The sequence below is a fragment of the Protopterus annectens genome, chromosome 3.part1, assembly GCF_019279795.1.
Source record: "Protopterus annectens isolate FY-2018-M chromosome 3.part1, PAN1.0, whole genome shotgun sequence".
Lineage (NCBI taxonomy): Eukaryota > Metazoa > Chordata > Ceratodontiformes > Protopteridae > Protopterus > Protopterus annectens.
In genome coordinates, this window is record NC_056732.1 from 1,257,245,210 (window position 1) to 1,257,261,356 (window position 16,147).

Here is a 16,147-nt window from a genome sequence, read left to right on the forward strand (position 1 = left end):
ATCCAAACATCAGACTCATGAACAGTACAGTGGTGGAGCGGTAGCATTGTCACCTGCCAGCAAGTGGTTCGCCGGTTCAATGCTGGGGTGCCTTCTGTGTGGAGTTTGCATGTCCTCCCTGCATTTGTATGGGTTTGCTCCGGTTTCCTCCCACGTTACAAAGACATGCATCTGGAGCATTTCTCCCAGGGCCTCCGCTGAAAATTGGCTTAATTCCAAGTCAGACTTTCCCAGTTAATAAATGAATAAAGGCCAAGGGAGAGGGTACTATTTTAGTTGACACAATCGATTATTCTACTATTATGTTTCATATACTGCATGACACTACTACATACTCCTTGATTTCCAAGAATGAAATTAATATTGCCTATCATAAAATTGGGGTCTATATTATAATATCCACATCATAAAATGTTGACTCTCACTTGTTCAACATGAAAATGTCGAACTCCAAGGTTCCCGAATGGCCAAATCACCAATTTCTTTCCAACGGAAAGAAATCTGCTGGCCGTTCTGTTACACCTGCCCTTTCCTGACTGTAGTGCAGTCTCAGAGTTAGAATATTTTGTTAGGGGAGGTGTTGGAGGCAAAGCCCCCCACTTAAATATGTTTGTTTTTGTGTGGCGTTGGTTTTTGGCCAACCAATTTTTTTCCGTTGGAAAGAAATCAGTGATTTGGCCATTCGGGAACCTTGGAGTTCGACATTTACGTGTTGAACAAGTGAAAGTCGACATTTTCAGATGTTGATATTATAATATAGACCCTAAAATTGATCTAATCCTCGAAGATTTATAAACGGATGATAGAATTTCTGTCAAAACCTGGGGTCCCTTCCATTTGTGGGATCCCCAAGATTCACAAAAACATAATTAATTCACCTTACAGGCCAATAGTAGCAGCCAGTAGATCAAAAACACACCCCATAGCTGTCTACCTTGACAAATCTCTGAAATTCATTATGAATTTGAATATGCACATGGTAATATATTCTTGGAATTTTCTGAGGAGGTTGACTCCTGACTAAATTACCATGAACACAGGCTTTTTGACTGTTGATGTAGTTGATTTGTTTTCCTGTATTTACCTGGACAAAGGTTTAGACTTTGTCTATGACAGCCTTCTCAGCTTCAACTTACTTAAGGATCATGATATAAACCTTTTAGATGAGCTTATTAGAGTTGTCCTGGGAAACAATTTCATTTTTTTGAGGGGAAACCTTCCAACAGAGTAAAGGTGTTGCAATAGGTGCTGTTTGTTTCTTTATATATAATAATCTCATTTTACTAAATTAGGAGAAAAAGTTCATTTCCGGTTCAACTTTGTGGTCATTCATCAAGCTATACATCAGATTTTTGTTCAATATTTTTTATTGTATGGGATGGAGTAGAGAATATGATAAGTGAATTTACTGACTACCTTAGCAACACCACCACATTTCTGAGGTTCACATATAACTGTCATAAGGATGCAATTAATTAAACAACAAGATAGAAATATCCAAAGGAAAATTCAAGATGAGAGGCCACAGGAAACTGACCTTTAGTAACTGATATTTATCCTTTACTAGTGCACATCCTTTCAAACAGAAAAAAAAAGCTTGGTGAAGGGGCAGTGCATCCAGGCTGCAAGAATGACTTCCCATTATGATGACCTTTTGGAAAAAATTAAATTTATTTCTGAGTTGTTAATTTAAAGAGGGTACCCCAGGGAGCTTGCATGTAACATTGCTCAAGAAGGAGTTGCAGGATGGGCGGATCAAATACAAGCCCCTGATGGGCGTAGCATTCAATACCCTCAAAGTTGAACCCAGTAACTCGGATAGGAATTTTCATACAGCTGTGTTTGTGGAGTTTAACTATACTGCACCTGGAATTAAGAGCATCATTAGTAAAAACTGGAATGTGTTAAGATTCAACCCAGATTTAGTTGGGGTCTTAGGGACTGACCCCAAGTTGGTCTTCAAAACAGGGCAGAATTTGAAGAATATACAGTATATATATGAAGAGAATTTCTACAATAAAACCAATAAAAATAGTGTTGGTTCTAAAAATTGTGGCAACTGTGTGCAATGTTGATTTATTCTTGAAAAAGAAAATATTTTAGCAAATGCAACTCACAGTAAGGTTATTTTCAGGAAGGGGAACTGTTGTAATAAAGGAATCATTTACTTAGAAACCTGTAAGAAATGTGAATGCTTCTATATAGGGAAGACAGAAAGAACATTGAAGAAATTAATATACCAGCATACTTATAACATAAAATCTAAGAATGTCAACAATGTCCTATATAAGGATTCATTAGTCAAGGCTTCCCATGACAAGTTTGTATTTGATATTTTGGAGCAGGTTAACATGGACCCCGGGCTGGGGATTGGGAGAATGTATTACAGTACAAAGAATTTTTGTGGCAATTCAGACTAAATCCCTGTATTTACCCTGGGATAAATGATCATGTTTCCATGAATCTTGCTTTTTAAGCATAGGGCATCAAAGTTGTAAAAAAAATGTTCTCCCTGTTCCCCTGTTTTCAAATTTTCAAATTTACTGTTGCTTAGATGTCTCTTCAAATACCTTGATTTATCTATTCAAACAGAAAGTTAACAACAAATTAAAGACTTTTAATTTTTCTTTGTAGACAGTATTCATTTTTAGTAAGAACTGTTTCAACAAATGCTTTTAAGTGTTTATAAATTAATTTAAATTATACTTAATATTTATTACTTATTAATTTATCTATTTGATAGGGTCAATAGAAGATACTTTAGCAAAGAGGAGATGTACTGAGCATTTGGCAAATGCTAAACAAGTCTTGGCTGAAGAAATGAGAACACCAAACAATAATAAAGGCACAATAATAAAGGCAAAAACAAAATAGAATCAGGTGTTATACCAAAATTCCATGAAGCCAAAGCAGTACCTTATGTCCTTATATTTACAGTTCAAGGTGAGCTACATAGGTGAGAAGTTGCATTGTGTGAAATACAGCATAATGAATGGACTACAGTGATATCAGTGCCAGTTTAAGGAAGGAAGCTTAGGTAATCTTTGTATCCACACTTCCACAGAAATTTGAGAAACTAATTATACAGGGATGCTACTCCACAGCCTCTCTCAGGAAGACTATGCATGGCTGCTGGAAAGCAGATGATATCCAAAGGCCAAGTCTCAGATTCAAGAGGAACACTATAGACTCCATCTTGCCAGTGGAAGAGTAGATCAATCCTTTTCCATTACATGGGTTTTGGAGGGTCATGTGAGTTTTCCAGTGCTGTATACATATGTTTTTCAAACCTGCAGAAGGACTGACAACAACATGAGGTTATGGGGTATATCTGCTGTGTGTCATTGGTTTCTGTTTTTGTATAGTGAGACTCTGCATCTGCATTTTCTGTGTTCATTTGAAAACATGCAGGGTAGGTGTAGCACCCCCACCAGTGGTGTACTTTCTAGCCCTTTCTGTTCATGATTTTCATGTATGTACTATCAATATGCAGTTGAGGTTTAGAAAACATGCAGACTGGGAGGTATAAGGGTTGTGTCTCTATTATTTGTAAATGACATATCCTCTTATCCTTAAGTTCAGTGGTCTCTGCCATACACTGATGCTGTTTACTGCTGTGTTTGCAGAGTATATGACTTGAATCAATACTTATGTATCTAAGGTCATGGTTCTGCCTTTCTCACTGTAGGTGAAGATAGACCTGCTGACTTAACAGAGGAGTTTACAAATGTCAGTGTCTTGTTAACAAGTAGGGAGAGAGGGGATCAGGGGATTCACTAATGGACGGATGCTGTGTTGGCAGTGCTGTAGACGCTGAACTAAAAGAGAAGCCTTTGGAAAAACCTTTCAGTTTACTTTCAGTCTATGTTTGCACCCATATCTATGGTCATGAACTTTGAGTAGTGACTGAAGGGATGAGATCACTAGTAGGACCAGCAAAAACAAGGTTCATTCATAGGGTTGCTATATTCATTCTTCATGACAAAGACAGAAACAGAGACAGAGAAGATGGAAATCCAGGTGAACCTTACAATAAGGTCACTGCCCCTCAGGATTGAAAGAACCATTTGAGTTGGTTTGGGCACAGAGTGAGCATGACTCATTGGTCCTTCCCATGGCAAAGCCCATGATTAATTGGTCCTTCTTATAGCATCTCTCATGGAGAGGAGGCCCCAGTATCTTTCAGCTGGCCTGGACATGCATTGGCATCCTTCAGGAGAAGATGGAGAGGATTGGCTAGCTAGTCTGCCCTGCTCAGCTTGCTGTCACAGTGACCCACACCAGCCAAAGTGGTTTATAAAACAGATTGATGAGTTCATGATACTGACTCACTTATAAGTATTGTAAGGATTGCATATTATTCTATGCCATGAAATGAAGATATTTTTTAAAATCTTAATGAGGGAATAGATCATGAAAATTTATCTTGAACACATATATCTTCAAATGAAACAAAAATAATTCAAAACATTTCTAACACTGAATACACATCCTGATGACTTCTAATAAATCAAACTGAATTTTGGACTTTCACCTGTACCTTTTATTGGTAAAAAGACAGGTGACCAGATGCTGTAAGATATTCCTAAAATGCAGGTTGACCAATACACTATCCTGATGACAAGATAGAATGATAACTTACATCTAGGTTACTTACAGCATGTTCTGCAGAGGAAGGTAGAGTAGGATCTTTGAATAAAAAGAGGCACGAATGATATATTATACCACATACTGTATACATGAATAAATGAATCTCAAGATAACTGGATAAATGTGCAAAAATAACCAAGACCCCAGAATATGCTGAAATTATTGGCATACATGGGAACAGTAAACTGCTAGTACTACACCCATTGAATATATTGCTACGGTATGCCGATGAATACAAATGGATAGAGGACTGATATCTTCATTTTTTTATTTCTGTTTTTCTCTCCCAACTCCTGCGAGTCATCAACTTGACCACCCTAGTAACTACTTCAAATGTCAAAAGGGGACTTTATCCAGTCAGCAAGCAGATTTTTTTTGTTTGTTTTATGGCAACACATCATCCCTTGCAGTAGTCTGACAGTACAGTCCTCTTCTTTGTGTGCCCCACATTGCAATAGTAGAGAAGGAAGGCACTGCTTTGTAGATGTGCATGTCCATGGCCCGTCACACTACCACCTATAACTTGGTGCCAGCAGTACCTCACAGTGGGCCTTCTCCCACTCCCCAGAAATGGACGGCTGCTGTTGGCTGCTTACTCACTACCCCTCCGCCAGCTCTTCCAGCACCCAGATCATTAATTGATCATACAGTATCTTATTTCCATTAAGCCAGCCCCCATGAGAATACCTTTAGAAGGACAATGAAAATGATCTTACAAACAGAAGTGACAGCCAATTTTTTTTCTTTTCTCTCATTCAGTTTTATTGACAACTGCAATAATATCATATAACCAAAAAAAACATGATCCATCTTGAATTCAGTGTATGAAGACTGTCAACAGTAATAGAGACATCTACAAATTAAATATTGAAGTACTAAACCAATTCTACATAGATTAATTAGTCACAAAAAAGAAAGGATACGTAGACTTGGTCGTAGTCTTTGTGTGCAGATTTTAGAACAGGAAAAATGTAATTCTTAATGGTAGTATTTGATAGGTATGCTTGATATTTGAAACTTAACAATCTGACTTGCCAAACTAGTTGCACATTTCTGAGCAAGATGTGTTCGCCCATTTATTGTAGTTATTACTCTAGAGGAGAGACTACAGAGATAAAATCTAGAAAATTCACCAAATTCTCCTTGCTTTCTCATGCATACTCTAATCTCTGCAAATGACACTCTTAACAATACTAGAATTATTTAGCAATGCTAAAACGTTGGAATATTTTACTATCCATTGACCTGGACCAAATGCCTGGTTAAGTGACTTGTTCAGGTTACATAGTAGGCAAACAAAGGCTGAGGGAATCAACCCCTGCACGACAGGAACTATAGCTCACAACCTTAACATTTGTGTCAACTGCCAAACTGGTAATCCAGGTGCTTTCCACTTTGATACAATAGGCAGATAGATAGAGAGATATGTAGATACAGATATAGATTAGATAAACATATAGATACAGATACAGATACAGATATAGATATACATATACATATACATGTACACATAGATCTCAGCTGCTAGCTGTAAGAACTATAAATCATAAGGGTTTATGAGGAACTGATACAATGGACTTTGCCGAAATAAGGTACTCATCTCATAATGGATATTGATATTAAAACTCTCAATCAGTGGTGTACACATCCAGTGCATTAATTTAACAATTTTTTCTAAAGCTAAATATCCATCTGTGGGAAACAGAATGAGTTTTCATTAATGTATGTAGAGCTGCTAATCTAAGAGAATTATTGTAGTACATAATTATCTTTTTGTTGCTGCCTTTTCCCTTTTATCCTTCCAACAGTTTTCTCAATGAGATCCTTCATTTTGTTTGCCCAGGGCAATAAAAGTGCCTGGTAAAATAACTGAAGTAGGCATTTTATTTTCTCTGTAGATTTTTTTTCTCCCACAGCACTTGATGTTTTAGATAGAGGAATGACAAGAGTTATGCATATTTTTAAAAGGAGACCTAATCACATGTACCTTAACATCAAATGCCTCCAATGGTCCCTGTTTGCTACCATCCTATTTCTCATCTAGGTAGTACAATGAAGCTAGCACCTGGATCAGCCAACCATCTACTTCCTTTCTGTTCTCAAGTGTTCCCTCTGATTATGGCACCTTCCACTTTAAACAAGAGGCATCCCCATGCCAAGATTATTAATCCCAATAACTTGGCTGGAGGGATTTCTAAGTATAATCTTGTCAGGGATTGAGAAAGGCTATTTATATATCTAAATATATTTTTAGATACTTTGGTAGCTTGACATTATACCACTCAAGAGTCTACAGAGTACTGACAACTGAGACTTTTGTCTTTCTTTGTGGCCAAATAGGAAGGAAGACCCAGGAGTAAAGTAGCATTTTAGGGAGAAGGTATAGCTATACATATGTGAATCACATATTTATAATCCTAAATTTCTCACTGGAGTGATTGCTTTGATGGAGGGATTTTTCTACTCTGCATTTCAACACAAATTGATGACTAAGAATATTAATTTTCCTCTAAAGCCTTCTACTCAAACTACATTTCCAAAACCTGCAATCCATTATCAACTAACACAACATCTTCGACCACCTGAACGTAATTTAAAAAAGTGCTAAAAACACACATCCACTGAGGGGCTATGCCCTTGTAATGCTTCTGATTAAACTGTCTCTCCTCACCTAAGACTATTGCTTCTTTTAACCTTTCTTTTCTTTAAGCTCTATTAAATAGCTGAAACTAAAGGTTCCCTCCAAATGTATATTTTCAAACTTATTCTCTGTAGTATCGAAACAATGTCTGTATGAATCTGTATCTCTTGGCATGACTACTTTGTTACTCATTGTAATCTATAAAGCTCTTAACATTTGTTTCAGGCTTTATATACTTCTATGTACTTTATATGAAGCTTTTTCTCCACAGGCCTCCACTGAAAAAGAATGTGTCCACTCGGGCCTTCCTGGTAAATAAATGTAAAATAAATAAATAAAAATAAATAAATAAATAAATAAAATCATTTCTTCATGCATTTGCTCTGCCTTGGAATCACTGCATGTTTGAAAACATAAGAATGACCCAAACATTTTGAGGGTTATCTTCACTCCCCCTTAACCTCTTCTAACCTTGTGGTGGAGCTAGGAACTAAACCTTCTATTTAAGGGGTAATAAAACATTTCAGAGCTTTACTAGAAAAGCTCACCCAGACTTTGCTACACTTTGCTGTGAGGGAAAGGTTAGTTTGCTTTTTATTTGTTGTATTATTTCATTGCCTTTTTCTATTTTGAATAAAGTGATTTGTTTTACTTATCTGCTCTTTTATTTGTATTCTGCTTTTAACTGCATATTAAAACTTGAAAAGAGACCATAGCTCTGTCTCTTGTGAGTCAGGCAGAAAATGTTTTCCTCACCCTTCCACCCAGTTACTGTAGTGTTCTTAAACACCACTGTCTTTCTAGTTGCCTTCCCCTTATATTAATTTGACCATATATCTCATTTCCTCTCTGTTTATACTGGCTTGTGTGAGTAAGCACAAAATTATCATTTTTGTGAAATCACTCCCCTTCAACTATTTAAATTTATTGGCCATCCTACTGTATTCCATAGTACCAGAATACAAAAGTGACCACCCCCTTTCAATCTTTTTTGCTGTTTTAAAAATAGTGACTCTTCACTAACTTTTTTAGACAGGTAAAACTTAAGTTACCTACTTTCACATCTAACTCCTCTAGTGCACACTGCAGTGCATAGGATAAACCTTTTTTCTTTTTCATCTTACCTTTAAGCATCCCTGTGACTAGCACTTGCTTTAAAACCCACTGGAAAGCACTAGGAAGTCTTAAACTGATACAAGCACTCAGCTATTCTTGTTAATAAGGAGAAATTAATCATAGGCATTAAACAGCCTAAAATTGCAAAGTACCTTGCTAAGGTAAGGGAAAACATCTCTTGTACTTTACAAAAAAAAAGCACCAAACCAGGCATGTCCAAGGGTCAGCTTCCAGTTATTTCGCCTGTCCATCTGGACATACTGGGGCAATGCAGTAATTGCCTCATGCACACAGACAACCCTCTCCTCCTACCACCCAACACTACAACCTGCGAGCGATGCACTTACATAGCCAAACTGGAACTGGAAGCAAAGCTCTCTCTCCACCCAAGATTGTGCTAGACAGTCAAGAGGAGAATGTTAACACCCACACCTCAAGCAACACATAGTCCTTCTAAACCCACACCACCAACACCCACACATAGCAACACTAAACCCACATATGTGGAGGCCTTTAAAAGTAACCTGACCAAGCAACAAGGACCTCCAAATCTGAAACGCAAACAAACACCAATCACAACCGAAGTGTCACATAGCTCACAACACCAGAGTGCCACCCAACAACAGCCCCTAAGGCAAGACAATGTACCCAACACTTTAGTCATGGGTGACTCTATAGTCAGGCACACTGATGTCCCACTCACCAGGCTGAACAAGGAGAAAATTACAGTCAGGTGCATATGGTGTGCCAGGATCTGCCACATAATGCATGCAATCAAGTCACTCCACAACAAGTACAAATATGATTCGGTCATTGTCCATGTTGGAGTGAATGACTTGAGACGTACCTCCCTGGACTACATGAAAAGAGGCATGGAAGAGCTCTCGGATCATGTGGTACAGGCAGGTATGACCCTTGCCCTGAGTAGCATCCTGCCTTCGCTCAGAATGATACCACAGTATAAGGACAAAATGATTGACTTCAACAATTGGCTAAGCTTCTGACATCATTCCAAGGGGATCCAGTATCTGTCTGCCTGGGATGACATGATCGACAGACCACACTGCTTTGCCAGAGATGGTCTTCCCCTTTAGCCCCTGGGATTAAGGTTACTGGCTAAGGCTCTTGCCACCCCTATAGTGCCTTGTTAGGCAAAGTTCAAAGGACAAAACCACCACTGTAACAGGTACAAGCATGCAAAATCTGAAGGTAATGCTACTCAGTGCTAGAAGTCTAAACCTCAAAATGCACTCTCTCAAGGCACTTCTAAAAATGGAGAACATCGATATCTGTGCAGTAACTGAAATCTGGTTCAAGGCTCCAGAGAGCACCCCTGCAATACCAGGCTACAACTCTTACCACGCTTTTTGGCCACCAAACCAGGACTGAAACACTAAAGGTGGAGGAGTGTCCATATTCACCAAGGATATTCACAACACCAGGCTAGTTGCCCAACACAATGCGTCTGAAAGTCTGAAGGTGCAACTAACAATAGGTAAGACTGCAATCCAAATTCTAGCTTGTTACAAATCCTCCACCATGCCCCAAGATTCTCACTACACCTTTCTAAGCATACTGAAAAATATTAAGATACAACCAAATACCCTAATACTGGGTGATTTCAACTACCCGGCCATTAACTGGGAAAACTACTTGTGTACCAACACCTTTGCCCAACGGTTCTTGGAATTCATAAATTCCAATGCCCTGGATCAACTAATCCTTAGTTCCACCAGGGGCTCCAATATCCTAGATCTGGTCATTACCAACATGGGAAATTGGTGCTCCACACCTATGGTCACCCCCTCGTTGGTCAGGTCTAATCATAAGCTAATCACCCTTGACATCCACATCCCACCCCCACCCCCCAGTAAGGAAACCTCCGTAAAAAATTTCTCCAAAGCCAACTTCATGCTACTCAAGCCAGAAGTGACAAACTTCATGACAGCCATGCAGGAACTGAAAGTTCGATTGTTGAATCCTATACTAAGGCACTGTATGAGCACATCCACTTGTGCATGAATCATGCCATCCCCAATAGAACCAAGACGCTCTCCTCCAGAAAAAAGGAAGCCAATCTGGTGGTCCCTTGCCATAAACAAACTTTACAACAAAAAGAAGAAGAAACTGTTGCAGAAAAGAGGAAAATCCCAGGATGCAAAAAACTCCCTTACCAGCCTCAGTAAGAAGCTGAGATCCCTCATAAAATCTACCAAAGCTAGTTACGAAAATAAAATTGCCAAAGATTCCAAAGACAACCACAAGGCATTCTATAGCTATGTCAAGAATCTAAATGACAATGCTCAGATCTGCTCTGAGCTACAACAGAATGGCATTAAATATGCTGATCCCAAGGATATTGCCAATATCTTGGCAGATCGATTCAGTGCAAACTTCACCCCCCTCTCACCCCTAAAGAGCCCATCTCAATACTGGAAGATTGCCAAATTCCGATAATAACGGCCACACAGGTAACAAAATGCACTCTCCAAAGCTAAGAATACAGCATCCATGGGACCAGATGACATCCCAGGCTGTGTACTATATGAACTACAAAATGAACTGGCACCTCATCTAAGTGTCATGTTTAATCATAGCCTCACCTCAGGCTTCGTGCCCACTGAGTGGCACACAGCTACAGTTATCCCACTTCACAAGGGGGGATCCACCTTGGATCCCGGGAACTACCGCCCCATCGGTCTGATGAGCCTGATCTGCAAGGCCATGGAACTTATTATCATGGAACTTATAAACAAAGACATTGGCAACCTTCAAAGACTGGACCCCACACAGTTTGGGTTTGTGAATGGCCAATCTTGTCTCCTAGACCTGATTGACTTCTTTGAATCAGTTTCCAGAGATGCTGACAAGGGTAAGGTAGTCCACACAGCCTACTGGACCTTGCCAAGGCCTTCGACACCATCCCCCACTCTGGAATCATAGATAAACGTGCTAAGCTGTGCATTAATCCCTATGTCACTCGATGGGTTGCCAACTGGCTTACTGACAGAACCCACACTGTAAAAGTAGCTGACTCCAAATCCAGCTCCAGACAAGTGACAAGTGGAGTACCTCAGGGTTCAGTCTTGGGACCTCTCTTGTTTGGCATCTACTTCTCTAAAGTACAGGCCAACACTAAGGGACTCTGGCTAACAAAGTTCGCAGATGACTGCAAACTGGGAGCCATTATTGAATCCTCAAATGATGTGTATATTCTACAAAAGGGCCTTACAGAAACAGATGCTTGGTGCCGGAGCCATGGGCTCAAGCTCAATGCCAAGAAATGTATAGTTATCCCCTTTGGGAAAAAAACATGTACCCATGAATTACCACATAGGTGGCAGTACACTAAACACTGAAAGTGTGATAAGAGACTTAGGGACACAGGTGGACAGTGGTTTCACCTTCGATAAACACATCACCACAACAGTCAGGAAATCTTTCTATGTGGTACACCTCATCACTAAGGGCTTTTCATCCAGAAAAAAGGAGGTCATTGCCCCACTGTACTCATCCCTCATTAGACCCATTATAGAATACAACACCCCGTTTGGTATGTGCCTCTCAAGACATCTGCAACAACTGGAAATGCCGCAGAAATACCTCACTAAAAGAATCACAGGCCTAAAGCAGATGCTCTATGCTGACTGTCTAAAACAACTCCACCTATACTCTGTCGCATATCGACTACTTAGTGATCTCTGCTTAACATACAAGGCCATGTCAAACCCAGAGTTGTTAGACATGCTACACTTAAAGAAATCCCAATCCCTCAGAGACACATGCTCCTGGGATCTAAACCTTGTCATCACAATGAACAAAACATGCTGGTGGGATAGGTTCCTGACCCATAGACTCCCCAGACTCTGGAACAGACTGCCCATACATGTCAAGCAGAGTGCCTCTTTGGCCCTCTTCAAAAGGAACCTTGATGATTGGATGGGAGATTGGAAATTCACCCCGGGGATCATGTCAGTCGCCCTGCTAGACAGGGGTCCAGGGAAGTAAATACTATGGGAAGAAATAGCCAGAGAATTGTTATGGCTAGGCTTGTATAGGCCCTAGGGTCAATAGCCTAGTACCAACCTATGAACCTATAAATAAAAGCATTCTTTTCTAGATACCCTTTCAAATGGAATTAGATACAGCAGTGACAACGTTGATGTATTTTGATACCTAAGGACTTGGAAGTTTTGTAGGAGCATGTAGAGGTTATTAATTTTAACCTTTGCTGCTGCTGTTTTAGTCAGGAGCATTCTCATTTTATCTAAGTTTATCCCCATCATTGACACTTCAGTATATATTGCCAACAATGGTTAAAAAATCAATATCATTAATGGGACTCTGTATCCCAATCACAGCCCTTAATACACCATTTAGATGTCTACTTTAAGGCCATATGGCTAGAGGCATCCTTCTCTGTTGACTTTTTGCAACCAAAATGTGGGAAAACATGTCATTTGTTAAGACCTTCACCAAAAGGACAACACAGAGTGCTTTTAATGACTGTATAAAACATTTCTGGGAACACATCTCTCTACCTCCTAGGACAAGAGTCAGCTCCTGTGGCAGACATAGTTAGTACACATCTGTGTGAAGTATAACAGGCAGTGGTTTGAATCTAACAAGGTATGTCTGGCAGACAGGAGTAGCTTAGCCAAAGACTGGAGATATAGCATAGTATGATGGACACTTTTTTTGGCCTCAAAGTCCATGTCAGGGGACCCATAACTATTCTGACAGGGTACTGATGCAATCCCTTCAAGTGTGTTATTCATGACACATCAAGTATGCTTCTTTCTGTGGCATCAGTGGCGGAAACACCTTTCTATGAGGTCTGAGTCTGACCTCAGAAAAATGTTCAAGCCTGGCAAGATGTAACTGCTGAGTATGACAAAGAATGCTCACAGTGGTTATTTCTCCAAAAATACTGGTCTGCATTACATGACTTAATGAAAACATTTAAATGTGCATTTTATTATTTTGTTCATAATATATGGTTTTAAAGGAAATGGTTCCTTATTCATCATTTCTTGATGTGTGCCATGTTGCAAAATCATCAGAAAGTGTGAATGGACCTGTGTTATGATAACTTCTTGTGGCTTTGTGTTGGGTTGTTGAGGTTATTTTAGTCATTGCTGTACTTCCTTGTTAGCATGCCCAGAATAATAAAACTACAAAAACTACTACCACTATAAAAGGCTCACTTACTGTGTCCAAAGTTTAAATTCCAGCAACAAACAAATAGGAAGACACAGAGACAGCTGATATATCCAATTCAAAACTTTTACTGCAGTGCAACAAAATATAAGCACTTTCACCAAACAGGCATCATCAGGTATAATTCCCCCTATTGATGCCTAATTGGTGAAAGCACTTGTGTTTTGTTGCACTGCAGTAAAAGTTTTGAACTGGATATATCAGCTGTCTCTTTGTCTTCCTATTCATTTGATGCCCAGTATATTGATGTGCACGCCATTTAGCACAAAGACCATTAAGTGCCAGTGTTGTGACACAGTTGTTAAAATATGTTCTTCTTTGTCAAAATGAAAGAGAATTATCATGTGGAAGGTTGACTTTGTAACATTCGCACAATGGAGTTATTGACTTGCGCACGGAGGATAATAACATTTGTAACAGGCCGTTCTACAGTTGGTGTATGTGCAATGTAAATGTTCAACAGGTCACTTAATAGTTCACATTACCTAGGTGTGATTTATGTTACTGTACTATCATACAGGTTTTACTCATGGGTTTAACAAGGCTGACTTCAGGGCTAAGTGTAATGTACAACATGATGCTTTACTGCATTCACATATGTCATTAGTTCAACATGTGGTGCTTTACTGCATTCACATATGTCATTAGTTCAACATGTGGTGCAGCAGTTGCAGCAGGAAGGACGTGTTATATAACTGATTACACTCTGATAAATGCATCATGCTCAGTTAATGATAAGGTGACATTTGGTACACTTCCCTGTAGCTGATATCATTATACAACAATGCACTGACATGTAATTATGTTTGGCCTAAGTCTTTCTGACCTACCTACTCATTGGTGTTATACACATGCATACATCCAATGCATAACGATGCACTGACATTCCTACAAACACAACCCAGTTAACTGATTACATTTGAGTTTTACTTTGATTTATGTGATCATTAGTAGGTGTCACATGACCACACTCTTCATTTTTGAAGTACATACATCTCACATCTGCAATAGTTAGACAACCAAAAGTATGGATAGCAGAACATTATTGTATGTTGATATGCTGGTCAAAGTGACAGTTCTGTATATGTGTCGTCTCTTTCTGAATTGCACTACATAAATACACAGCATATTTCAAAAATCACACTTTCTACCATTCACAACATGCAGGTTGTTGCCACAAGTTATTTATTCCTGAATTAATACTATTATTGGAATGATTTCACAGGCGTCTGTGATTCTTTTGATTATTTCCCCACTGTTACAGGTGTGTTCATTGCCATTATAATTTATTGTTTCCTTCATACATATAAGACAATGATAGGGTTGCAGTTCTGTACCTATGTTTATGTTCAAGCATCAATCATGCAGATGTAATTTATTATATTTGATTACTCACACAGTATACATCCCAATGACAGAGTATTCCATACACCTGCAACATGGATGCAGCTAGGCATTCTTAATATACTCCTGTGAGAAAAAAATCCTGAGCATGTCTCTGAAAATGTATAGTGGAAACCATTCAGAATATTTTATAACTGTCTACATCAGTGGTTTTGAAACTTTGCAAGCTGGAGGACCCCTTTTATAAAGGAAATATTTTGCTGGACCCCTATATTTTGAATTGTGTTTTTAGACTGATATTAATTAATAATTAATATAAATAAAGCATAAACTGCATTTGGGTCAACCCACCACTCACCCCCCCCACACACACACACACACACACACACACACACAGCCATTCCAGTGTCCTATCACTTGGCTATTTCTCCCCAGTTGCCATAAGCACTGTTCAAAACTCTCAGTGTGCATACTGTTTTCTTTTTTTACTTCTACAATGATTACAGATATTTGGATTTAATTTAAAACTTTTATTTCAAATTTTATAGCAGAAACACTGATAAAGCAATACAGTCTGACAAAGAAAACAGACAGCATTAAAAATTCTCTGCCTTTGAAATTCACTGAAACAGCATTGAAACCCACATTTAAAGAAAATGCATCTTGCAAGTGGTGTATTATGTTAACCTTTGGGCTGTTTTCAAATCATAGGCCCCTTGCACACATTTTTAGGACTATGCAAAAATTCTTTGCCTCACCTTCCTGACTGTATTAAATTACATCCCTTGTGTAATACAGCACCACTTGTTTGAGCATGTTTTAAATTTATAGTTTCAAACATTTTCCAGCAAGCAATGTAACAAAACATGTGAACCAATAATGCCAAAATTGCCCAATTCAGAACATTACAACTATAAAAGGCCCCTCAAACATCTGTTATTACAATCCAACAATATCAGTCAATATGCACAATCTCTGCAGAAGTAAACATCATCTGAATAATTCCACATTAATGAGATCTGTAAGTAATGAAAACAACTTTGTATTTCAGTGTTTCATCTACAAATTTAGTGCCTGCTACCCTTGAAGAATAAATTGTCTATGTTACATTAAAAAAATGGTAAGCTGGTAATATTGCAATAGGCTATGGACTAGATGGCAAACAGGTTCATAGTT